Source organism: Athene cunicularia (assembly GCF_003259725.1).
Source record: "Athene cunicularia isolate RWA chromosome 1 unlocalized genomic scaffold, athCun1 chr1_part2, whole genome shotgun sequence".
In the NCBI taxonomy this organism is placed as follows: Eukaryota; Metazoa; Chordata; class Aves; order Strigiformes; family Strigidae; genus Athene; species Athene cunicularia.
Genome location: NW_020799092.1, coordinates 78,872,047 through 78,896,430, shown reverse-complemented (window position 1 = coordinate 78,896,430; position 24,384 = coordinate 78,872,047). Strand labels below are relative to the sequence as shown.

The window sequence follows — 24,384 nt, the reverse complement described above, 5'->3', positions numbered from 1 at the left end:
AGGCTTTTAGTGGCAGGATGGTGGGGAGGGGACCTGTTTCTATAGCGCTTTCAAGTGATCCTAATACTTTTTTTCTCAGATATTATTTGATTAAATCCTTCAAAACAGTGTTCTCTGCCATTCGCCGCTGCTCCTAAGTTTTGAAATAAGCCTCTTAGAGGTGCTTTATGTTGCTTGCTGGGTATTGGCACCAGCATTTTCTTCCTGAGGGGCCAAAATAGGCATCCCTCTTTGCTGGGTGTTTGGGCTTGGGGTCCCAGCAGTGCTTAACTCTAAGGCTGGTATCTGCTGCGATCATCTGAATTACTCAAAAACCCAAATTCATCCTTTTTTCTCCCCTAAAATGGGAGGGAGTTTGTAAGTGTAAGTTTAAGATTGTTGGTATCTTAAAAAAGAAAATAGTAGTTGGGATGGAGCCCGCGTGATTTGTTCTGGTTAAATTGGATGTGAAAGGGTTGGGTGAGCAAGGAGTTGAGATTTTAGAGCATTGTTTTCCAGTGTCATGAGTAAGAAGGTGACAACATTGTGTGTGGGACAGAGCAGAACTGAGCCCAAGGTTGATAAAGTTTTTAGAAGCAGCTATTTGGGTAGAAATTCTGCCTTCCAGATCCATGTCGTCCCAACCCCCTGATTCTGCAGACATTCCCTCTTAGTTCTCCTGCTGTAAATCTGAATAAAATCAGCCTCAGACAAGGCACAGCCAGTGTGATGCAGCAAACGTGGTATCAGGCAAATAACGGCTTTTATATTCAAACAGCCTGCAAGGGGTTCAGAGTTCCCCATTACAGCGTCTTCACAGGACATTTTATTTTATTTATTCTTTCCCCACGTTAGATCTTCTATCCCACAGGGGGTATGACAGGAAAAATGCATCAGGAAGAGAAAACCGATACTTTTTATCCTCAAATGATTAAAAAGAGCCACTGCTCAAACCTGTCCTGGGGGCAAAAAAAGGCAGGAAGGGGCTTTACCAGAGATCAACTCTCTGCCCGGCTCAAAGCAAACTACAGATTGATGGGGTTTAAATCCTTGTTGCCAAAATACTCCTTTTCAGTCCCAAAGCTGTGCTGGCTCCCTGGTACTGGAAGTTCGTGTTTGTCCAAGACAGGCTGTCCGAGATGTGCATTTTTTAAAATCCATTTTTATCCACTGAATGCTAATCTTGACGCGGGCAGGAGCGGGCAACTGGGGCCGTGTCTCCAGGAGGAGAGAAAAAATTGTTAACCAGAGAGTTTTAAAATCAGCACTGAAGCGGAGTGTCTCGTCTTATGTATTTGCTGTTGGAGGAACTGCGATCAGATTTTTGTGGCCTTTTTGGAAGCCGTTTGAGCAGCGCAATGCCTTTCCATTCCCCAGTGCAAAGCAGATACAGTAACGATACCCCCGTGGGTCCGTTTAGGAGGCTTAATTAAAGAACTGTTTGTAAAGCACTTGAAGATCCTTGGATGAAAGGAGCTGGAACCATGCAATAAACTGATTTAATTCCACTGAGTTGCTTTAAAGACTTAGGAGGAGGAGGCTGGTGATCATTCCTGTTGGCAGTGATGGGAGACGGGCTGGAAATATCTGTCCTCAGCGTTTGCAAGGAGGCTGGGGTTGCACTTTGGTTATTATTTGCTGTATAAATCATGCATTTTTTTTCTTGCTATCTGAATCCTCTAGAAGACCTGAGCCTGCCAACATGAGGTGTTTGGGGGCTCAGGCCGTGGGAACTGGGAGAAGTTGATTATAGAGGATCTGCCCCTGTACAATAGCCCCCGTGTTATTCTGGGCGTTATATCCCTATATGAGAGCAGAGGGAGCTGCTGGGGTTTAGCTGTCCATCCCACCTGCTCTCACCTGCCCTGAATTTTGCCGCCTTCTCCACAATGCTGGACTGGGTGGCTCTTTGCCACGTCCCCAAGCACCCCCCCGCAGCACCCAGAGCCCCTTGATGCTCTGTGGGGCGGGGGAGGATGGGGTGAGCGAGGCCTCATCCTTACCGGGTGATGCTCTGGGGAGGTGAGATCCCACCGTAACACCCAGCTGAGCTGCTCTGGGCTATGGGGGGGCTCAAGCCCCAAGCCCAGGTGCCTTCAGTAGATCCATCTCCAGGTGGTCCAAGCAGTAGCAGGACCAAGCACACAGCAAACAACCCAGACATGAGTGAGGAGAAATTTCTGCCTCCCAACTGCTGAGCTGATTGGGGAGCCACACATAGGCAGAAACGTGCGGGTTGTGAGCCTGAGTATCTGCCTCTCCTTCAGTCTTGCTCCCAGCCCGGCAGCACGCTTGCGTGACAGACGTCCACCCTCAGCTCTGCCAAGAGCCGAACTCCGTCAGAGGGTTTGAACTCTGCAGGAATCCGGGTGGCCCGGTTTGGTCCATTCCCCATGTGCAGGCATGTGAAATCTCTCAAACCCGCCGAAGTGTTTTCACATGCTTCTGCCAACTTCCTTGTCGAAAGCCTGTTTACGTGCACAGCTTCTTCCATAACTGGCCAATCTCCACCTAAGGATGTTGTTTCTGAATTCTTGCAATGCCTGCCCTTTCCTTCACAGAGAGCTCCTGACCAAACCTTGCTTTTTTTTTTTTTTTTTTTTTTTTTCAATTCTAAACGATGCACACAGCCATCTGGCATTTGTTGTTCTCCAGCTACCTGTGCTCGGTTCACAGCAACCCCCAGGGCTTTGCTGAATAGTCCACGTTGCAGAGAGCAGTGCCTTTGGTCTTGAGATTGCCAAGCAAATCCACCGAGTCTTCCTCTTCCAGACTGTGAGACAACCAGGCTCGAGCCTGATTCTGCATGGTGGGGTTTAGGGGTGCACCACCCATCTCCCCCAAAGCCCTTTCCATGTGGCAGTGGTGCTTAACCAAAAAAAAAAAAAAAAAATCCCTGTTTTTTCCCCCAAACTGCCTGATGGTGTCCCACATCCCAGGGTGAGGTGATTTCTCCTGTTACTTCTTTGTTATTTGGGAGGGATGGGGACGGTTCATCTGAATTCCGTCAGGTTTTAACAGCTCTAACGCATATTTGTCCGTTGTAGCACTGGGCTGAATTTGTCCATTGCAGCACTGGGCTGAAGCCTTCACGGTGTTCTGCTCTGGAGGTCCTTGAGGAATATGTAGATCCACTTGAAACTGGGTGGAGACAGGAGGGACATGCTCTGCCTGCATCACAGCTCCAGTTTCAAGGAGCACTGAGACTAGCCTATATACAAAAACATTCACTTTTGAGCGAATCAGCCCTGTCCAAGAAAGTAGACAGAGCTGGGGAAAAAAAAAAAAAAAGATGAGCTCCCTTGTGATTGTGTAGAAGTCATACATGATACACTGAGATCTGAAGAGCTGAAATGCTGTTTAAAGGACTGGCTAGGACACAGTTTCTCTCTTTCTTTTGCATGTGTCCGCTTAGACTAGGTGCTGTTCGGTGGAGAGACCATGTGCTGAGTGTTCAGGAACGGGGAGATGCTCTCAGTTGGGGTGTCCAGGGCTGCTGCAGTACAAATAGCATCAGTGAGGGCCTGGTGAGCGGGGAGCAGCAGTGCACCAGCAGCTTTCCGTGGCCAGAAGCAACCTCACGGTGCTGCAAGGGGAGACGTCACATTCAGAGCGTTTTTATCCTGACACCCAGTAAATTTGGAGCTCGACCCCACGCTATGATTCAGGAGGAGCTGCTGACTTTGCACTGCTCGTTTCTTCACAATGTGACCACCCGGGGCCATGCTGATGGAGTGGTATTTTTGTCCTAACTAAACATCCAGGTGATGGGAATCAGTGTCTTCACCTCCTTCCACAGCCAAGGGAGAGGGACAAGTTCCTCCGAGGGTGACTTAGCCTGCTTCAAGTTAGCTGCTGGCTTTGAATTGCAAATAGTGCTAGAGATAGTGAGCGCCTCGGGGAGCCTTGGAAAATGCCAATAGTAATGTTACTGCCTTCTGGGAGTGCAAAGCTCTGTGGTGGGTTATTTGGGGTGACCTTTGTGGGGCTTGCATGCACATATTCCCTTGATTTGAGGCGTAGTGTGTCTCAGAGTCAGCCTTCAGTACTGAGTATTTCCGAAGGCCATTGGGAACCAGCAAATGCCGGGATGCCCTATCAAAACTAAAGAGAAAAAACAAACAAACAAACAAAAAAAACCCCACAAATTGGATTGAAGTTGCTCCAAACCCCAGAGGCACCAATATCCTCCATTGATCATTTGCTTATTGCATCTCAAGTCTTCTCACTGAAGTTTTTCTCGTCAATAAATGTGCCTGCTTTGCAAATCTTGGAGCCTTTGCAGCGCACGCAGCTCTGCATGTGGCAGGCACCTTTTCTGCCCCGTAAATAACATACGTCTCAAAGCTTGCTTGGCCACAGGCCAGGAGTGCTCGGCAGACGCCGGTGACAGTTTGGTGACAAAGTATTGCAAGGAGACAGGGAGAATGCAAATGACTTATTAAAATTAACTCAGCGTAATGCCTCAGCACTCAGCGTAGAGCCAAAGGGGGGACAGAGGGGAATGAGCCTTTATTTTGGGTGGTGGGAACTTAGCGTTGCTGAAGCACCTGCTTTTAGATGTGCATCCACAATAAACCAGCTGCGGGAGGGCAAGGCTACGGGTTGAGATTTTGGCTTTCAGCATGGCTCGACTTGTGGGTAGTGTCCAAGGTGTAGTGCTGGGGCCGGGTGGGAGGGGAAGAGGAATGGGCCCAGGTTTGGTTAAGTTGGGATGAGCTGTCTCGTGGAGAAAGGGAAAACCGGGAGTCCTGGTGTTGCCAGCTCTTCTGCAGTTGTGGGCATGTTGCTTTTTCCTCCCACTGAAGGACCCAAGGTGATGCCCATGTACATTCAGGTACTTAACCAAGGTGTTTAAGGTTAGAGCTGAGTTGTCCTCGAATCCAGCTGCTGTTAGTGTAGAGAGAGAGGGGAACCTTAGGAAGCCAATTCAGATGCGCCTTGGGACAATTTGGCCTCTAGAGATGCTTGTCTCCATACATGCCCCCCAACACGGTCTGATGTTATCCCAAAAAATATCCAGGGTCTGCCCCTGGAAACCCTCATGTTCTATCACAGCACCTGTATTTGCTTAAAAACATTTTAAAAAAAAATGTGGGTTTCAGGATTTAAAATAACTACTCGGTAGTGAGTCAGGAGTACACCCTAAAGTCTGCAAAATGGGATGGCAGATGAGAAGAACATGGGTTTGGGGTTTAAAACCCAGGTCTGTGTTTCAAGCCAGGTGCAGGACAGATGCCTTGGAAATAGGCAGACGGGATCTGCGTTAAAACCTCCTCCAGAATGGAAAAGGCGATTTTTTATTTCCGAGTTAGTCCCATTTTATATGCTGCTCTGAGGTCTGGCTCATATTCTTAGCACCTTTAATAAAAATTGGATTAATCCAGCAGCTTTTTCTCAGTCTTACAAGCTCAGTGTGCAGGGGGCTTTGGTCTGATGCCACACGGCTCATGAGACTGGTGAAAGGGAGGAGGAAGGTCATTTTGCAGTGGAAGAATAAGGCCTTAGTTATTAATGGCAAAGGCTGAAATTTTCTCTCTGAGCCTTAATTGATTTTAGTGAATTTAACTGGAGGAGGAGGCAGAAATTGGCTTAGAGTTATTAAGATGTAATACTTAAAGATATATTAAATCTATTGTAGAGAAATAAGGAGACAGCCTTGTCAGACATTTATTCTAGAGTGGCTTCTGCTAGATACAGGCAAAGAGAAAATGCCAGATTTCTAACTTTGACAAAGGGGACTTGAAAGACTCTGCAGAAAGGTTTGGAGAAACTGTGTTTGATAAAGTCCTCTCTGAAACATGATAGCAAAGGCCACTTTTATTTTTCTCCTCCTCCCTGGAGTCTAAAGGCAGGAGGGTGAGATAAGACATTCCACCACGTACACAAATGGGGGAAAAAAATGGAAAAGTTTAAATGATACTGCTGCAGCCTGCGGAAAATGGATAGCTCTCAGGGTGACTGTTAGATGCTGCTTATCAAGATACTGTATGCCTTGACTATGAGAAAAAGCAGAGTAGTTAAAACGATGCGCTGTGCTCCCCAGCACGGATCCAGTGAGCAGTGGTTATACGGGAATAACAAGTAAGCAAGGTCCTAAACATATATATATATAGTATATATTTAAATATATGTATACTAAATAAGCAATTCAAATTGTCCTTGTTGGACATTTCTAATTTATTAAGCGACAGAAGAAATGTTTAAAGCACAGGGAAGCAAGTTTTGTAGCAGGTGCTAGGCCAGGTAGTAAGGAGCATCCCTCAAACCAGGTTGCAACTGCGTGACTCCAAAACCAGTTATTCTCATTCATGCAGTTTTTCGGCGTTCTTCCCACTCCCTAGCTGGTGGTGACTTCATTTGGGTTTGGGGCCTCAACAAATAAAAATGACACATAAAGAAATAAAAATTTGTTCCCATGGGTTTCTCTTGGCGAAGTGGAGAAGGTTGCAACACGCAGTGAAGACATACAATGACCCCCTCTTGTTTTATTTTCATTTTTTTAAAAATTTTTTTCTTTTATTTTTTTTCTTTTATTATTATTTTTTTAATATTGATTTAGTTTTCAGATGGAGAAGTCCCCTGATCTGGTTTGACAGAATGCTGTGAAGCATTTGTGCTCTCCGCTGCTTCTTTCAAAGGGCACATGGGTTTATAACCAAATCGAAGCAGTGCCATAAGCCCACCAAAATTGCGTGTGGCGATGAAAAGCTGAGCAGCAATAACGCGTGTGCTGCAAATGGGACAAACCACCAATTGTTGTGGGGCTCCCAGTAAAGCCTGACCCAGCTGAGAGACAGCCGGGACAACACATAAGCAAAATGGGACATGGCATCGCATCAGCCGCAAGGCCAGCAAGTGAAAATCACACCCTTGACCCCATTTTTCAAGCGTGTAGGAGTTAATCTCAGCCCACCATCACCTCCACACTCACCCGAGCCTCGGGGTAATTCCCATGTCAAAAAAGCAATGAGAGATGCTGACCTCTTTGGCACAAGTGATAAATTTTCCTGTCCTGAACAGCCATGTGGAATATTGGGGAAAAGTAAGTTTTGAGCTTATTAGGACACCCTAGTATAGAAGATTATTTTGTTCCCTTCAAATTTTCTCAGACAGCTGAAAAAAGACCTCAAGACTCGCAGTCTGTGCAATTTTTGTAGGCTTTTAAGATAGTTCCTACCCATGAAGCGTACCAATAAATTCCCCATTAACTGCATTCATTTTTTTTTTTTTTTTTTTTTTTTCTCATTAAAGCCTCACAAAGGGTTCAAAACCTCATTTTATGGCAGGGCTGCTTTGATTTAAATTGATGTGGCTTAACTTACGAATTTTAGTCACGAGTTAAAATACAGAAGAAGACAGTCTTAATTTGAATGATTTTATTTTAATCATGTTTTTCATTTACAATTCATAGCTATATCCCTTAAGCAGGGCCGATTCTCCTCGCTTGCTCGTTGTAAAACTTGGGAGATTTACAGCCCACTCTTGCCTTTCAACTGTGTTTTCCAACCAGGTGGACACATTATGAACATATTTGTTTAAGCAGTTATATAGCCTGCCACTGCTCTATTTTGATTCCTAATTTATTTATCTGTTAAATCTTCCTAGGTAATAATGAATAATACTAATCTGGGGGTTATTGGTAGCAATCACTCTTTGCTTGTAGAGGAAATTTCTGTTAAACTGACAGATTCAAAACAGCATTTGAAATCCCTTTAAGATACATCAAGTAACCCAGGGCCTGGATACCTAACGCATCAACTTTTCAACATGCTTTTGAGTTTAATGCTAAGCAATTCATTGAGCAAATCTCAAGCATCAATCTTTGATGGAGCTGGTGACTGAAATGAATTGTTTTTGTGTCCCTGGAGGGTTTTGAATAAACAGGAGTCATTCTCTTAAAACTCACTTTTACTGTTTAAAATGGGAGAGGAAGCAATTTTGTTTTGCAGCTGCCAGTTTCCAGTTGTTTTCGCAGCTTAGAATTAACTAGTGATGGAGCAGCTGAATGTGTCTCTCCTTGATCTGCAGAGGAATTTCTAAATGGCTAGCTGAGGTTTATACGCATAACTTCTGACCGTCTAACTGAAGGCAGAAGAACCCCACGCTTAGTGCCTGGATACCCTGGATACCTGCCCATAGTGTGGGCAGATAGCGATTAAAGGGAAGAAAAACAACAATTAATGAGGTTTCCCTTAACTGGCTGCCCGGTTTTGGTCTCACATCCAAATCCAGTCCCATCTAGTGTTGGAAAATCACAATTCCCCAAATGCCATGGGTGTCCTGGTTGGGTTTAGTCCTGCTGCAATTGTTCGGTGCTAGACAATAAATTTTGGCCTTTCACAAATTAGGAGGGAATTTGGCCTTGATGGGTTGTGGCCTGTGGCAGTGCATACACGCTTTCCCAATGGGAGAAGACCAGCTTGGAGAAATCCTTCTTGTGTCCAGGAGAACAAGAGAGCCCGTCAGATCCTGATGTACCTCCATTCATGCACATTGCATGCCTGTCATGGGAGTCTGGGGAGGAGAGGAGTGATAAACTCAATTCTTCTTTCCAAAGTAAAATAATATTAACAGACAGTTCTGCAACACCTGGTGGAGCCTGGATACCCTCATCCAGCCTATTTAGGGTCATCTCCTTGCTGATCCAACATAAGAGCATTTTCTCCAACCAGCTTGACAAACAAAATGTTGCAGTTTAAGGCAACAATCACGGGAAAAAAAAAAAAAAAAAGGGGACACACACAAAAGGGACACACACACACACACACACACACACACAAAGATCTTGACAACTGACACATCCTTAGTGCAGCGTCTTGAGCTCCTCACCATAGGAGGCCCTTTTCAGAGGTATCTCCATTAGTCAGGGAGCTGCCAAGAGCAATCATTGCCACCAAAACGATTGCAGGTGCCACTCCCACCATCGTTTCTCTGCCCGTAGCCATTGGGGTAGCACCTCCATGGTGTGGACACATCTGCTTCTGCTACGACACATCAGTTAAGGCTGATAAAGTTGTCTGATGTGCTGCAGTTAGGCCCAGCTCAAGGATGCACTAACATCATTCAGATCCTGCAGCCCTCACGCTGTGTTTCATTAGGCCAAGTCCCTCTCCCGCAATGAGCAGTGTGTCCCATGATGGTCATGCTCCAGAGACGCTCTGCTGGTGAGTGGTTCTCAAAGTCTGGCCTATAATTTACTATAACTCACTGTTTTCTGTGAAGTTTTCCATCCGTGAGAAGTTCGATAGCAGATGAGGTGGTGTTAAGCAATTCCTCATGAGGGCAAGGATGGCCAATGCAACCACCCTGTGGGCTGCACACCCAGCACTGGCCACGTTTCCCTGTGTCAGTGTTCCTCCAAATCGTGGCTTCAGCTGCTGAGGGGGTGATTTAAGGCAGCCAAGTTGGGTAAAGAAAGCTGTTACTTGGGCAAAGAAAGTGTCACAACAAGAAGAAGGGCGGACTAGTGGGAGGGGGGGTGGTCAAAAGTGGGCGCATCAGGTTGCGTCGGCAGCAAGAGAAGTAGGGGACCTCATGGTCAACGTGTACTTTGTATTGTGCTTTATGAATGCCCTTTATGAAGGGTTAGGGAGGGAAACGCAGAAATCCAAACGGATGGGTTGATAAAGCAAAGAGATGGTTTTCTGCTTTAAAAAAAAAAAACAAAAAACAAAAAACAAAACCCAACGTATTTTTTGGGCTCCTATTGTGAAGTCTGGCCGTGAGTAGCTGACTGCTGTGCCTGGTAACATTTTGAGTGTTTTAAAGGGTTTTTTGTGGCACAGACAGCCTGCGAGGAAACGGGGCTCTCCTTCCCCTGATCACATTAGAAATGGAGATTACGGCGTCTCATCAGCATCTCTGATGGAAGCAAAGTGACTCTGTCCCCAGCCAGTGCAGAAGCTCCCGTCATTGCAGGACGGGGTGGGAACATCTGGATAAGCATCAGGGTGGGTGAGGAGCCCCAGCACGATGCTTACTGGGAAGAAAGTCAAGGAGGAACCGTGGAGAGCTGGTGCATTTTGATCAAGATCCAAAGCCAAGCTCTGGCTTTAGGGTTGCTGAGGACCCACTGCATATGACTCTCCGGATCCCAGCAATGCTCTCGCACAGAAAAACCTGAAAAAAAGCCCCCTGAAAATAAATTATCAGGAAACCACCAGAAGAAGAAGAAGAAGCTGTGTGTGCCTCACAGATTTGATGATAAATACTTGGGGGACGGCCATGCCAAAGGAATGCTGGCTATTTCGGGGCTGTATTTGTGTTTGAGCTGGTGGATGAAGGTTGCAGTTCTATGCTTTGTCTTCCGTGAGAGCATTTCGCGTGGCTGGCGGGACCACTCCAATCTGATTAGGAAGGGGCTTGCTCGGGGGGCCGACAGCAGCAGGGGTGTAAGCTGCTTTCCCCAGGAGCAGGCGCCGGGGGCTGCCCAGAGCCAGCGAACACAGCCCAGCTGGCCTTTTAGGGAGAGTTTCCTTATAATCCAGCTCAGAAGCAGTTTTGGGACTGGGGTTTATCTCTGTCTTGGCTGGGAAAATTGGTACCCTGAGGCGCTGGAAGAAGGGGAATGGTAATATGGATGGGTGAGTGGGACCAGCGCTAGGAAATCTCTATAGGTGAATTGGCTTTGAAGCTGGTTTTTGGAGAGCGCTTTTAGGGTTGCACTTTATTTATTTACTCACATCCTGAAGGCTGACGCTCATCGCAGCAGGGGGGCTTGGGGAAAGGAAGGGTAAGATAAGTGCAGCCTGCAAGGATTTTGGCTCAGTCTGAACAGAGGCACGCAACCCAGCGAGGGACAGGAGAGAGCAAGTGGGAATAAGGTTTTGCCTCCACCCAAATTTGACAAGAGCAGATGCTCACAGTCTGTCTCTGAAGTAGGTAAAAATATTCATGCTGCAGGAATTTATTTCACAGAGGCAGGGAAAGACCCTCAGATCTCTCAGCTCCTGTTTTAAGCAACAAGACTGCTCTTTGCTGGGATGGACAGATGTGTGTGAGGTGCCTGTAGGCAGATTTCCCATATTTCTCCCCCAAAAAAGTCAGGGAACGGCTTGTCATAGCAACTTGGTGCCACCTGCACCTCCTCGCAGGACTTCCCAAAGTCAAGAGTTGCAAATGGTCCCATCCTCCTCAATCTATGGCCGTTGCCATGAAACTACCAAGAATGGGGAAAGGAGGAGCCCTCTCATTGATAATATAGATTAGAAATAATGCATTTGTTTTGTAGTGATAAATATCGGGGTTTGGATCTGGTTGGATCGGGATTGAGCCAGCTTCCCCGGGCTGAGAGTCTGTGCGTGTGCACCGAACGTAACTCAGCTCCGTTGTAGGTGCAGTCAGCCCTCCACGCATCTGAGCTGTTTGCAAGATGGGGATTTTTCTCCACTTGCTTTTTTTCCAACACTGTTCGGCTCCTGTTTGGGAGAGCAGGTTTAAATCCTGCAGCAGCAAAGGACTTGGCCATCTGCTGCATCCGTGGTCTCAAAGTGCAATGCCTGGCTTCCAGCATGTGTGTCCTATTTATTCGGCTGCTGTGCTGTGCAGAAGCTCGCTGGGCGAAGGACCTGGTGCTGTTGTTTTGCATCATTCAAGCATTTCAGCCTCTAATCTGTGACACTGTGACCCACATAAAGAGGTCTGGGTACTGGTGATGGACAAGCAGAGATGCTCAAGTGCAAAGTGACCCCAGCTAACAGGGGCCAGGAGCACGCTTGCACCAGAGAGCACTGTCTGGGGTAGATAGGCTTGCTAGTTATTAATTATTTAAAGCAATAATATAACAATCGATTACTGAGAGTTATCAATAAGCACTGCTAAAAGTCACCATTTGCTTTTGATGTCTCAGCTCGTTCTTGCATTCATGGCCAGCAGGCTCAGGGCTTGATTTCTGAGAACTACCCTGACTGGAATGAAGAAGCGTTTTGCCCAAGATAGTAAAATTTCCAGAGACGTCTGGATGAGACTGGGCTCAGAGTGCCAGGAGGATCTTTTTGCAGATCTGATGGTGCCTCTCTGAATGTGGATTTGAAGTCTGTGGGGGGATTTTTCAGTTGTCCCTTCAGCCTGTCTATAATCAGGGATGATGGGTTTCTTGTCTCTTGTAAAGCAGGGAGGTTTTGCAGCACAGCCCTGCTTTGATTTGGCAGAGATCACTTGCAAACATGACAGTGCTGTTCACGTAGCTGCAGCCTTCAACAGTGTAGGGGGTGCATTTGCTCTCCTTCACCCTCCCCATACCTACTCCCCAGCTCCAGGTTTACAACCAGCAGAACCCACTGAGTCCCAGTTCAGTGCCTTCTCCCTCTCTCTGCTCTACTGATGGCTTTCTGCCGGTCCCATCACGGACCTGACCTGCAGTCCCTGCCCTCTCCTCCCATCTCCAACCCTAGGACTCCAGCTCAGTTTTCTAAATGAAATGTCCAAGCTGACATGTCCAAGTTTCACTGATGAGCCAAAAGCAGGATCTGGCCTTCACCATCCTGGGAGCAGAGTAATTTGGATATTATCATGAACCCAGCCGCATGTCCCCCTCCTGCACCCAGAGCTGCTGGTCACCTCACTGGGTCCCTTCCAAGGTGGGAGCCCAGCATGGGGTTTGCAGACTTGTCGGCCTCTCTTAAGAGAAAGAGGAGGATGATTAATGACAGGGAGGGGATGCAGCTCCTTCTTCCTTCCTGCTTCCTTTGCTCCCTTCCCTTGCCCTGCCATGGCCTGCCCTGCACTACAACCACAGGACCCTGCCTTGGAGAGAAGGGTTTTGGTGGTTAGGGAGATGTCAGTGAAGCCCTGAGCTCAAAAGGTGATACAGATGGGGGTCTTTTTCATCCAGGCCACCCCAGGTGTAAGTACTGCAAGCTTTCATTTCTACTAGACACCATTTTGAATTTTTCCTCCCTAACCAGTGAGTCTCTTCATGATCAAACTCACTACCTGGACCTACCTATCCAGGAAGGTTTTTGGGAGCAGAATATGACCCCTGCTGCATGCTATGTTTGTATTATATATTATACTTCTTACTGGAATTTCTCAGCACTCAACCATGCCATTAAAACCTAGCGCAGCCTGCTTGCACTGAGTGCAGAGCACTGCATCCCCGACCCGGCGACATCCCACAACTTCCCATGCTCTTCCACTCAGCTGTAACCACGCAGGAATCTCACTCCTTGCTGGGCTGCTGGGTGGACAACATTGTTCCCCTGTTGAGTCATAACAATGAGGTCACTGGCCTGGAAGGACAATGTCATTCAGCAGCCAAGAACCCAGCTGGCTGATCCCGGTTGTGTCTCATCTCCTATGACAAAGCCACATTTAATTGACTAATTAAAGCCGTTGCAGGCTCCATCTTGGAAAGGGTGACCAAAATGCGCATTGTTCTTCATCAGCATCGTCAGACCAGTTGGTCAACTCATAAGTTTCTTCCTTCTCCACCTTGCTACTTCTTGTGTAGACCTAAATTCCTGGTCCCGGCAATGGAAAAACCTCCTCAGAGATGTGCCACCGTGTGTTTCAGAGCAAGATAACTGTTTGAACAGGGACCCAAGGACTTCAAGAAAGCCCACCCAAAGTCCACTCTGCTCTAACACCACCCAACTCAAACCACTTCGGGATGGCCTCTCTGTATTACCAACCCACCTTTTGTTGGACACTTGCTATTTTGGGTTCCCAGCTCCCATAGGGGTTTGATATTGAACCTAAACCTATGGCATTAGGGTGCTCCTATACCCTGTATACCCTACAAGGACAATTTGCCTGGCTCCCACACTCAGTGGATTGGCCAGCTTCAGCCCAGGACTGACTCTGGCATTTATGGGTCATTTTTCCCTTTAGGCACCATTTGGGTGGAGCAGACAGGTTGCCCGCAGTGTAGGCAGAAAGCAGGGGAATGTCCAAGTACTGACAAGCTGTGTGTCCACAGACAATTTCTCCTTCCCTCAACCGAGTGCTCAGGAAGTGTCGGGACCTTCACCACTCTCTGAATGAAGATGTTTTGAGCCCCGAGACCAGTGGGCACTTCTGCTCTCAACATTTCTTGCTTTTACTGCCATTCTGCATAAGACCATCCTGTAAATAGCGAATATGTGCCCTAAGGGACTTCTCTGCATAAATGCTGTTTAGTGCTGCTAGGTTGCCATTTCCATTAAACCCTCATTTTTTTTCTTGCCTGCAGTGTAATTGTCTTAAATCAGATTTATCTTCTTTTTACTGCCCAGGCCCAGCTGAGCAGGAACGTTGGGTGTATGTTTACTGAGGTTGGTGTCCCAGCCCTAAAGCACAGCAGCCGCTTCTTTTGAAGAACATACAAAGCAAGGAAGAGGAGCAATTGTTTGGGAGGAAGTTGAACCATAATGTAATAGAGTCCCATGGGGATTACTATTAGTAATTATTTGTATTGCTCTGGCACCTAACCAACATCGGGGCTCCGATTAGAAAGGTGCTGGACCAGCCCATAAATGAAGACAGCTCCTCTATCTGAAATCGATCTCCTCTTGCATGGAGAGGCAGGGGAAACTGAGGCAGGGAGAGGTTAAAAAAATGTAACCAGGGTTGTTTCAGAGGGTTGTGGTTGAGCAAGGATCTGAGTCAGAGCATAATGATTACAAGAGCATCCTTCATCTCTGGGAGGAAATGGTTAAGGCTCCTCTACTTGTGCTGCTCACAGCTACATATAAGAGGCTGCTGGGTAATAAATATGCTGTACTGATGGATCCTGCACTAGGACAGCACTGGAAAAGGTCATCTCTCAGTGTCTGAGCCTTTCATCAGTGATCCCTGTGATCATGTGTCTTATATTAAGGAGAGGAAGAGCAGGACTTGTTGAAGAACAGAAGTTCTTCAAATGGAAACAGAGTCCCAGTGCTCTTGAAAAACAAAATAAAACAAAACAAACAAACAAAAAGAGCTAAAATGGATATGCTTTTTCTGTAAAACTGACTGTTTCAGGAGAGTTAAATAATGAGGCAATTATGAATTTGCCAACAATAGAAGTTGATCAGATTACACAGCCTGTAAAGCCAGATCGTCACTGGAGCCATTTGGTGGGAAAGAAACTGTGCCAGACAGTCTTTAAATAGTTTTGAATAGGAGGGAGGGTTTGCTGTGTTCTTCCCTTCCTAGGCTCTCCCCACCTAAAGAATAGCACCGAGCCTCCTGCCAAGTCCGCCGTGTCCAGTCAATGCCCAAAGGCTCAACTCTCATGCACAGCTATACAAATATATGTAGGTGCATATATATATGTGTATATATAGAGCTCCAAATTATCCGGGAAGGCCCCACCCTGAGGGAGGTGTGGGTGGGAAAAAAAAAAAAAAAAAAAGTGGGACCCGAAATAGCACCAACACACAAAGGATCCCAAGGAAATGTGGAGCCCTCCTCACAGCGTGAACAGGAAATCTCCAGGCTGCTGGCTTGGTAACCCCGGCTAGCCAAGGTCGCAGGGGACTGATCGCGGCAGAGGGATGGAACCTGCCAGCCAGCTTGGCTCTTCTGCAAAAACGGGATGAGGGACGTGCTGTGGCAGCTTTTATGTTGGTGAAGGTTTGCAGGTGTCCCAGACGTGCCTGCAGAGGAACCTGTTCCCAGCATAGCCTGAATGAGCAGCAAAGCAGATGGCCCTGGGGAGTGAGTATTTAACTAGAAATCATCCAAAACCTCACTTAGAGAGGCTGGGATGCTTGAGGAGGTCACCAGTAGCTCTTGGAGGTGGCTCCTACGTCACTTGACATCACCTGTGTCTTTAGCCACTTCACATCATGGCACCTTTAAGTCTCGATGGACCAGAGATCATAGAATCATAGAATATCTCAAGTTGGAAGGGACCCGTAAGGATCAACGCGTCCAAGGCCTGTTCAGCTCATTGTCTTTGGGTCTATCCTGGCTCGTTGGTGGGCAATGTGCGGATGGGCTGGGGGAGGCAACGTTGACTCACGACCCCAAAAAGTTTAAAAATAAAGTCGCTGGCTGGAGGGCATAAATTTGGGCTGACTGGTGATTCATCAAAGGCGCTGGGTGCACAAAGGAGGGTGAGGCTTCGGTCTTATCGCCTCCTCACCATCGCTTTTCCGTTGGCCCTTCTTGCCCTCAGGGTGGGCAAGCATCCTCGAGTCCTGCCCTGAGCACGGCCCTGCTGCCAGGGACTGGCAGCCTCCCCTCCGAAGGAACGCCTCGGTGGCAGGAGCAGGCAGAGGCTGTTGTGGGAGGGTGATTCCTGCTGTAAATCTTCAGGGGAGGAAAGGGAGGTGCAGGGAGCTGGGGACAACGCTTTGCAATGCCGCAGCAGTGCTGTGTGCCAGCACAAACTGACCTTCCAGTCACCCGTCTCCATTTTTATTCCCCTCGTACTGGAGCTGCCCATGACCAGGATGAAGTCTCCTTATTCCTTTAGGTTTGTGTCTCTCCTCTTGATTTCTGCCCCTTGGGGCTGCGGCTTGGACTTCCTCCATGCCAGACCTCCAGCAAGTGTCAGCCTCCAGCTGAGGTTGGCATCCTCAGTTTTGATGGCACAAGTCTGGGCATTAGGTCTCTGCTGCTAATGTCAGCTTTAATGCCCCTCCTGTGGTCTGGCCGTGTTGGGCTGTGGGGACCCAGAGAAGCTAACAGTCCCTGTTTGGGTTTGGGGTTGACTCTTTCACTTTAGGAAGAGCCCCCACCACAAGAAGAGTCATATTTCCTCTGCTCCTCTTCCTCATTGCAAGAGTTAGTGTGATTCTTCCAAAAAGTGGGGATTTTTTGGCTGCAAAAACTACCCACAGTAGGTCTGCATGTTTGTCCATTTGGAAGAACCTCATGGCCCTCATGGATAGAGTCTAGACACATCCCCAGTGCACGGTGCCTAACCTGAGTGACATTAGATGTGACAACTCTTGCCCAGTGCTGGCCAGCTGGCAGAGGAAGAGTAGCTCAGGGCCAACTCCTTCCCCACATTGCTCAACATGAACCCAAACATGAAACCAGCCAGCTGGAGAGGAGGGCAAGGTAACGAATTCAGTCTCCCCATGCCACCCAACGAGGCTCCTTCTCACCATGGGTAGGCAAGCCCCCGAGCCTGGCCTAGAAGACAGTGAGATGGACCCCACCGCCTGCTCCACGGTGTGCCCACTCCCCAGTCCTGTGGTGTAGTCTGTCCACTGTCGTCTTGTTGTCCTGCCTTTCTCCATGACAAAAACTGAGCAAATAGCAAGAGTGTGACATCAAATCTGACACCAATTAGAGCTTTCCGTGTCCAAGAACCAGGAAAGGCTGAGCTCAGCCGGTGAGGCAGGTGTGCCCCGTCCCTGATGCTTGTTCAGTGCCTGTGTCCACTGTAACATTTGGGGGCTTATTTGTGTGTGGACCATCAACAGGTTTCTCTTGAATTAACTTTCTTAAATTGCATCAGCTCCCCCTTGTCAGCTTTCAGAGCTAAGGAGACTTTAATTTGATTTATCCTACTTCATTTTGGCTAAATTAAATGAGGGCTGATTTAAAGCCTAACAAGAGTGGCCACCTGGTGGGTTGTGTGCATTTTGACTAATCCACTCTGAAATCATACCTTCTTTTAATTTTAGATTAATGTTGCTGAGTACCTCTGTGTAGACAACCCATCAGACAGAATAAAAATCAGTTCCCTTCTCGCAGGCTCATGTCTTCACGCCTTCTCAAGTTGTCTAGAGTAGTCCTCCAGGAGAAGCCAGCAAGGGATGATTAATCTTTCTGGGGTGAGACGCATGGGAAGGAACTTCTGCTCTGTCTTAATGAATAAATCTGTCCCCCCTGGAGATCCTCACATGGTGAGCAGCAACTCTGGGGCAAGGCTGGAGAAAGGAGGTCAGGTCTCCAGGAGGGGCTGCTGTGATGTGACAGTTCAGCCCTCAAGAACAAACTGGTGGCTTTGCCCAAGCAGCTCTTAGTGTTGGCTTCTCTGAAGGTCTCCTTCCCGCCGCCTGGCTGCCAGCTTCATCGCTCCTTACTGCTGAAGTCAAATTATGGGCCGGCCTTCAACCCTCGCTGGAGGGAGGTGGTGAAGCTGGGTGGTCTCCTCAGGAGCCCACGTGGCACTGCCAGGCTGGTAGTCTTAGTCTCTTGGTCCTTCCTGTAGACCTGAAATCCCTCTCCAAATTCAGACAAACCTAGGATTTTAATTGATTTACTTAAAAAAAAAAACAAAACTGTGGGGATTTAGCACTCATGTTTGCAGACAAAAGCCTGAAAGAGTATCTTAAAGACTTACAACATGGAAATTATACAAGAAAAACCCCAAATGTTCGGTGTATAACAAAGTCCTGTGGTCTTCTGGCATCCTTGTGATTTTCAGTGTCATCTTGATTCACGGCCACTGTATAGGGCTACGGGTAGCTGGGCTTTGCCTTGCTGCAGAACAACTTTTGTGGCCCATTACTCAGTGTAAACCTTGAGTTTCTTCCAAAGTCCCCAGGTGACATTTGCAGAAATAGAGGGGTCTCAGTGCTAAATGTACCAGACGTTGTGTCCTTCAGCTGATGGGTGATTGATGCTCGCTTGATACAGGAGTAGGCTGTACTGCCACAAATCTTGCTTCGAAGCAGCAAGGTCGTCACAGGATAACTCCATGCTAGCGACATAAAGGAGAAGGGATATGGACAGGAGCATCCCTGCACTCTGTGCTTTGGAGGGTCTAGTCGGGCTGGGACACGCAGCTTTTTTGGCTCGTGCTCCCTGTGTTTCCACTCCAGCAGCTCCGCTACCATTTCCTGCACGCTGGGACTCTTCTGTTGGGGCTATAAAGAGTCCTCGGTTCATTTTGCAGCCTGGGAAAGATGTGGGGCAGAAGCCAGGTCCCTTACAAATCCCACCAGCCCCCAGCGGAAAGAGGATGTTTCCAAGCTCGGTGATGAAAAATGTCTGGGACCACGGGGTGGATAGAGATGTGTCAGTGTGTCTGTTTGTTTGCCTCCTTGACAACCTCGTGTGAAGGATTTTGGAGCCTTAATTTTCCACATTTTCCTGTGTCCTTTTGATTATTTTTGCCTTTTCCCCTTCACTTCTTAGATAGCTACAGAATTGCCGTGGGAAGAGGAGACTCAATCCTAAATAGAAAGTCCTATGTTTATCTATAGGAGAGGCTGGACCCGTGCTCCCGTCGCTGGCACCCTTCACCTCTCATTGGAGCTGGCTGTGCAGATGGCACTATCTGGCATGGACCAGTTGGGTCCGTTTGGGTGAAAGATGCCTCTGATCACAATTTTCTAGCAATAACCAGTCTTCCAGGAGAAATTCAAGAGACGTCCAAGCGTGGCATGAAAGACAATTCAACAACAATGTTTTTGAGAAGATGGGAGTCAGGAGTGCTGAGATCCTTCTGCTCCCTCAAATCCACCGGCTGGTCATTAGTACGTTAAATAAAACCATTTCTGCCTCCCCAGATGTGGTGCTTTAGAGGGAGCAAGGAGGAGATGTGTTAGGGCTGCAGGGAAAGAGGAGTGTGTCCAAGTGGGGAGATGTGCCTTGGGATGATTATTTTTAATATTTGTCATACTTCCAAATGAAACAGCAGACAAGCTGAGCTGGCTCAAATACTTGCAGAAAAAGCTGATGGGGAATTTGTTAATGAAGCAAGTTTCTCATCAGAAAATGCCAGTTCATCAGAACCTGGGTTTTGGGGATGTGTGTTGCAGTCCTGGCAGGAAAGACGCCTCAGGCTGCGGATGGATTTCTTGGTTGAAAACAAGGAGGTTTAAAGGCTATTGTGTGATTAAAATAAAGTGTGGCAGATCTAACAGAAACAATGGAGCAGCCAAAGCTTGCATGAAGTTTGGTCCAAGTCCTGCTCTCTGAGCTTCAGGGTTACTTCCCCTGGGTGAAATAGGGACAGCTTAAAATTTTCCCAGGACTGTGGCTTTGGCTACTGCAGGAATATGAGTGACTGAAAAATCCTGCAGGCTGATAAGAGTCCTCAGGATGATGCCAAGGTGCTGAGGGGACGTGCCCCAAATCTCCAGCCGAGGGGGTATCTCTGGTCTGGCAGCACAGCCATGCAGGAGGATGCCCTGGATGCTCCTCTCCATCTGGAGATGGAGTAAAACCCCTCAGGGCTTGAAGCACATCCATTTTTCCCCTCCGTGTCCAGCCAGTAAGGGCTGATTGGGTTGATCCTTCAGGAACAGAGGCTGTGGCTGCAGGTTCATTTCATTTGACCAGAGAGAAGAGGACACTTGCCGGTATTATTGCCTTGATTTCACTGTCGCATGCACAGTCTGAACGGCACCGATCTGAGGGGGTCTTTTCCACAGAGCATTTTCACGGCTGTGTAAAGGAGATTCCCTGCTAAAAACAAGCCTAGTGGCTTTAAATCGGAGCCCAGACATACTCGTTTCCTTCCCAAGTGATACTGTACCATTCCTTAGATCCAGCCATTAGGTGTCATCTTTAATATTTTGCAGCGCGATTCTATCAAGATTGTTCTGCAGCAGTTTTTATTCTGGCAGTGTTTTGGTGAGAATAGTCATCCCTGCACTGGATGACTGGACTGATGATTTCGACTCTGAAAATGCTCTGAGAGCAGCTGTTGGACCTTTCTCCGTCTTCTCATCCGAGAAGCCAGGTTGGTCTTTGGCCTCGGCAAAACCTTTTCATAATGTTGATGGTGAGATTGGCAGCAAAGGGGTTGGGTGATGCCAGTTTGGAAGTGCATCTTCTGACATGGTCTCTTTGCAAGGGCAGGGGGTACTGTGTACATTAACAGCATCCTCGTACCACACCCCTTCACCAAAATCTCGGCGGGTATCTGGGGAGGATGTTTGGACCCCGACTTTCCCTAAGCAGATGGAAGGGAGAGAGCCTTTACACAGGCAAAATTTAAAAACCCTGTGAGGTAACCATTTGCTCTGGTAGCCCAGCTTAATTCCAGGATAAATAATGTCATTCTGTGATATTCTGCCAATCTGATCACTCTCACAGTTTTAAAAGGAGGTGACGGATTTCCTGTCTTCTGCAGTGACTGGTCTCTGCTCCAGCTCAGACACGGCTGCATTGCAGCGGGTGGATAAAACCCCTTGTTAAAAAAAAAAAAAAAAAAAAAAAAAAAAAAAAAAAAAAGACCAGGAGCCTCCTCACTGGAACTGGCACACACTTTTCCCCAGCAAAGGCCACCCCTGGAGCCTCAGCCCCTGCTTTCCCTTTGACAAACTCAACCCATTGCCCCTCTTTAATCAGGAAAGGCTGCAAAAAAGGGAAGGAAAATAGGAACTTCCTCAGGCCTGGCTCACATCCCTTCCCTTTCCCTGGGTTGCTCAGACTCCTTAGCTTTCTCATCCCGCCTTGGGAGGAGCAGGAGCCGACTGGCGTAAGGCTCTGTGCTGTGCTCAGCCCGCCGGCATGGGGTGTGTCACCCACCATTTCCTAAGTTATTCTTTTGGGTTTCCTTTTCTCACTATTAATAGATTTTCAGCCAATCTGAGCTGTTTCAACAAGGTGGACGGGGTGGGAGGCAGTACTGGAATCGGAAGCAGGAAGCTGTTGGGCAGGGAATTAATCAGAGGAGCTGCGTGAGGAGGTGGTGACTTCGGGTGGGCTAATGGGAGGAGGGACAGGACATGTCCTTTCGCTTTGCGTTTTGTCATCCATTTGCTTATCTTTTTTGTGCTCCATACTGTGACCTTTCCAAACAAGTTACTCCCCACTGAGCATCTTCCTCAGCCTGCAAAATAACACACATCCACTGCAACGCGGTTACAACCAGAGCATCACTTCACGGCATGGTTAGTGGTGGTGCACAGCAGCTGAAAACGGCGGCCCTCAACTGATGGTGCGAGGAGCTGCACTGGCACAAAGCAGCACGCCTTTCCTTTTACATTTTGGGCGTCTTTTCACACCCCGGCAGCTCCCAACGAGAGTATTCCCACACCAGCCCTGTCCAGGAGGTCCCACAGCAGCGGGGACCAACAAGTGGCACTTCCAGCCTCCCAAATATTGCTCACTGGAGGCCAAATAAACCCATCTTGATAACTAGCAATAAGGGAAAGTTCTCTCCCCTCTGGGGTTGTCCCCATCGTGGAGACACCGTATCGCAGGCACGGTCATGGGATACACAGATCCGGAAATGAAATCATGTTTTTGCAGCGGACTCATTTCCTCTGGGCTGTTTGGCCACGGCGTGCATGGACGCGTGTGTGGAGGGCTTGCACGCTCCTCCTGCGGGTCTGCCCCGCACCCAGCACAGAAATGCAAAGGTTTGGGGGTTTCTGAGTGATACATGTGAGAGGGAAGAGGTGCAGACCGAAGCATTAGACTCACTGCAACCGGGGCTGTCAAAATACACCAGTAGCTGCTATATTGCTTTTATTTTCCTTCAAATGAGGAATTGATGATGGTCCCAGAAGTGAAATCAAATAAGTGGCCTTGCCCTAACAAAATCCAGCCAGGAGGGTTAGGGGCAGGTAGTATTTTCTGCGTTTTAGAAAACAGGGTGAGGGACTCTGGCTGAAATTTAACCGATCTTTCTTTGGGAAAGGATCTCCTGGTAAGGGAGTGATAGCTTAGAGGACCTCTTCTCCATCCTCCTCCTCTCTCATAGCACCCGTTAAATCCTTTTATCTCTGGGGCTCATGCCGTGAAAGGGTCATTTGTTTCCTGTAAAAGGACGTGCTCTATCTTTTGTGAGTAATTTTCATGCTAAAGGGGCAGTGAACATAATCCTGTCCTGTCTGGCTGTTATTACCTCTAGTCTGTGGTTGCAGGGGTTTTTCTCCTCCTTCGACCAGATCTTTTTAGTTTCTTCTGGTGAGGACAGGCAATATTGGCTCCCAGCCCAGACAAACAGGGGCTCATTACCAGTTATTACCCCCAGGTCTGCTGCCGAGATTTGGCACGGGTGGCCAGTTAGGGAGGAAAAGATAAAAAAAAAAAAAAAAAAAAAAAAAAAAAAAAGCTCTCCAGCGTTTGAAAGAGATAAGGCCCATGTGGAAGGAAAACCACGACTCCTGGGCTTGCAGTGCTCTCGCTCCTTGTTCTGCATTTGTTTCTGCTTTAGAATTAAGTATTTACTAGGCTTCAGAAAATGAGAGCAATGAGTTTGCATGTCAGGTCTTCTGTGGGTGGTGAACCTGCAAGACACCAAAAAAAAAAGCAATTTGTTTTTCCCCCCACTCTACATAAAACATAGATTTTCCCAATGCTGCAGTGAGACAGTCCCTGGACAAACATCTAGTATTAAGCCCAGAGCAATAAAACTGCAGAAAGGTGTGCAGCCCTCATACTGCAGCAGTTTCTGGCTCCTCGTGCAACAGTGGTGAGAAAACAGTTTAATTTAATGCAGTTGGAGAGAGAAGGTACATTTTGTTGGCAGATGGGTGCCCAAAAATCTGTGGGAGAGGTGGGGGGATGGATAAGGGCACTGATGCTCTGTGGAAGGAGGATCTCACCCAGATGTAGCCGTGGCTATTCTCCTCTAGCATGTTGTAGGTCTGGCCCACAGTGGTGTACATTATCTTGAAGAGAGTCAGGTTTGCAACCTGCCCGGGTTTCTTCTTTCTGTGGCCATCTCCACGGCTGCTGTTCACCACAGCCATTGCGTTTTGGCCAGCAACAATGATTCTTCAAAATATTTTGCTTTGAGAAAAGCTGGCTGGGGAAAAAGAAATGGGGGGGGGGTGTGTGGGTGTCGCGGGGAGGAGCAAAAATTTCATAGCAGTCCAGCTGAGCTGGGGTGGAGGTTAGTAAAGAAACATCACCTTCAGATCAAGTTTGGAATGGGAGCTTTTTGCAAAGGGCTTCCCAGTGGTCCCATCCAGCCTGATACAGCAAGAACGGGTTTGGAGGGAGGGAATGCTGTGGTGAAGTGTTTTCCAGCTCATATGTCATTTGTGTTGCCACTTGTCAAAAGCATGCATGTCATTACCCACCAAAGGAGAGTGATTTCTACCTCTGTGGCACTTAGTGTTGCCTGACCTCAGCCAGGCCCATGCAGTAGGGTGGAGAGTGCCCACATGGTCAGCACCAGTTGATTGCATCCTTCCCTCCCTCCCTCCCTCCCTCCTCCCTCCCTCCCAAAGTGCAATACACCAATTTAAAATAATAGGCAATTCTGAGAATAATAATAATAAATTAGGAGGATATTAAAATGAGGATATAACATAAAATAATTATGTTTTATGAGTCATACTATCAAACTTGTTAATGATATAGTCCTGCATCCAAAATATGTGTTGTTTTTATCAGATAAACTTATACCTTTTTACTTGTGGAACTTCTAGCAATTAACTGAAAAAAAAAAAAAAAAGGTCTGTGAGGCTGTCTTATGTGTAATATGCTGTTCCCTTGTTAACCTGTTAATCAGGCACCACTGAGGAAGAAACTTCCCTGTAAAGCCATGAATGGAAAGTAACTATTTTGACAACTTATAAAAGGGTTTTGTCCCAGATTTATTGTACCATACTGTTCATTCACAAA

General features: G+C 47.5%; 1 protein-coding gene across 1 annotated transcript in view; it reads left to right on the top strand.

Moving 5' to 3' along the window:
• The first annotated feature begins 7,540 nt into the window (after positions 1-7,540).
• PODXL (podocalyxin like) overlaps positions 7,541-24,384 on the top strand; it is a 35,896-nt gene continuing 19,052 nt past the window's right edge. Inside the window, exons 1-2 of the mRNA XM_026868125.1 lie at positions 7,541-7,545; positions 9,066-9,069. The gene's annotated coding sequence lies outside the window, so the exon portion shown is untranslated. The remainder of the gene's footprint in view (positions 7,546-9,065; positions 9,070-24,384) is intronic.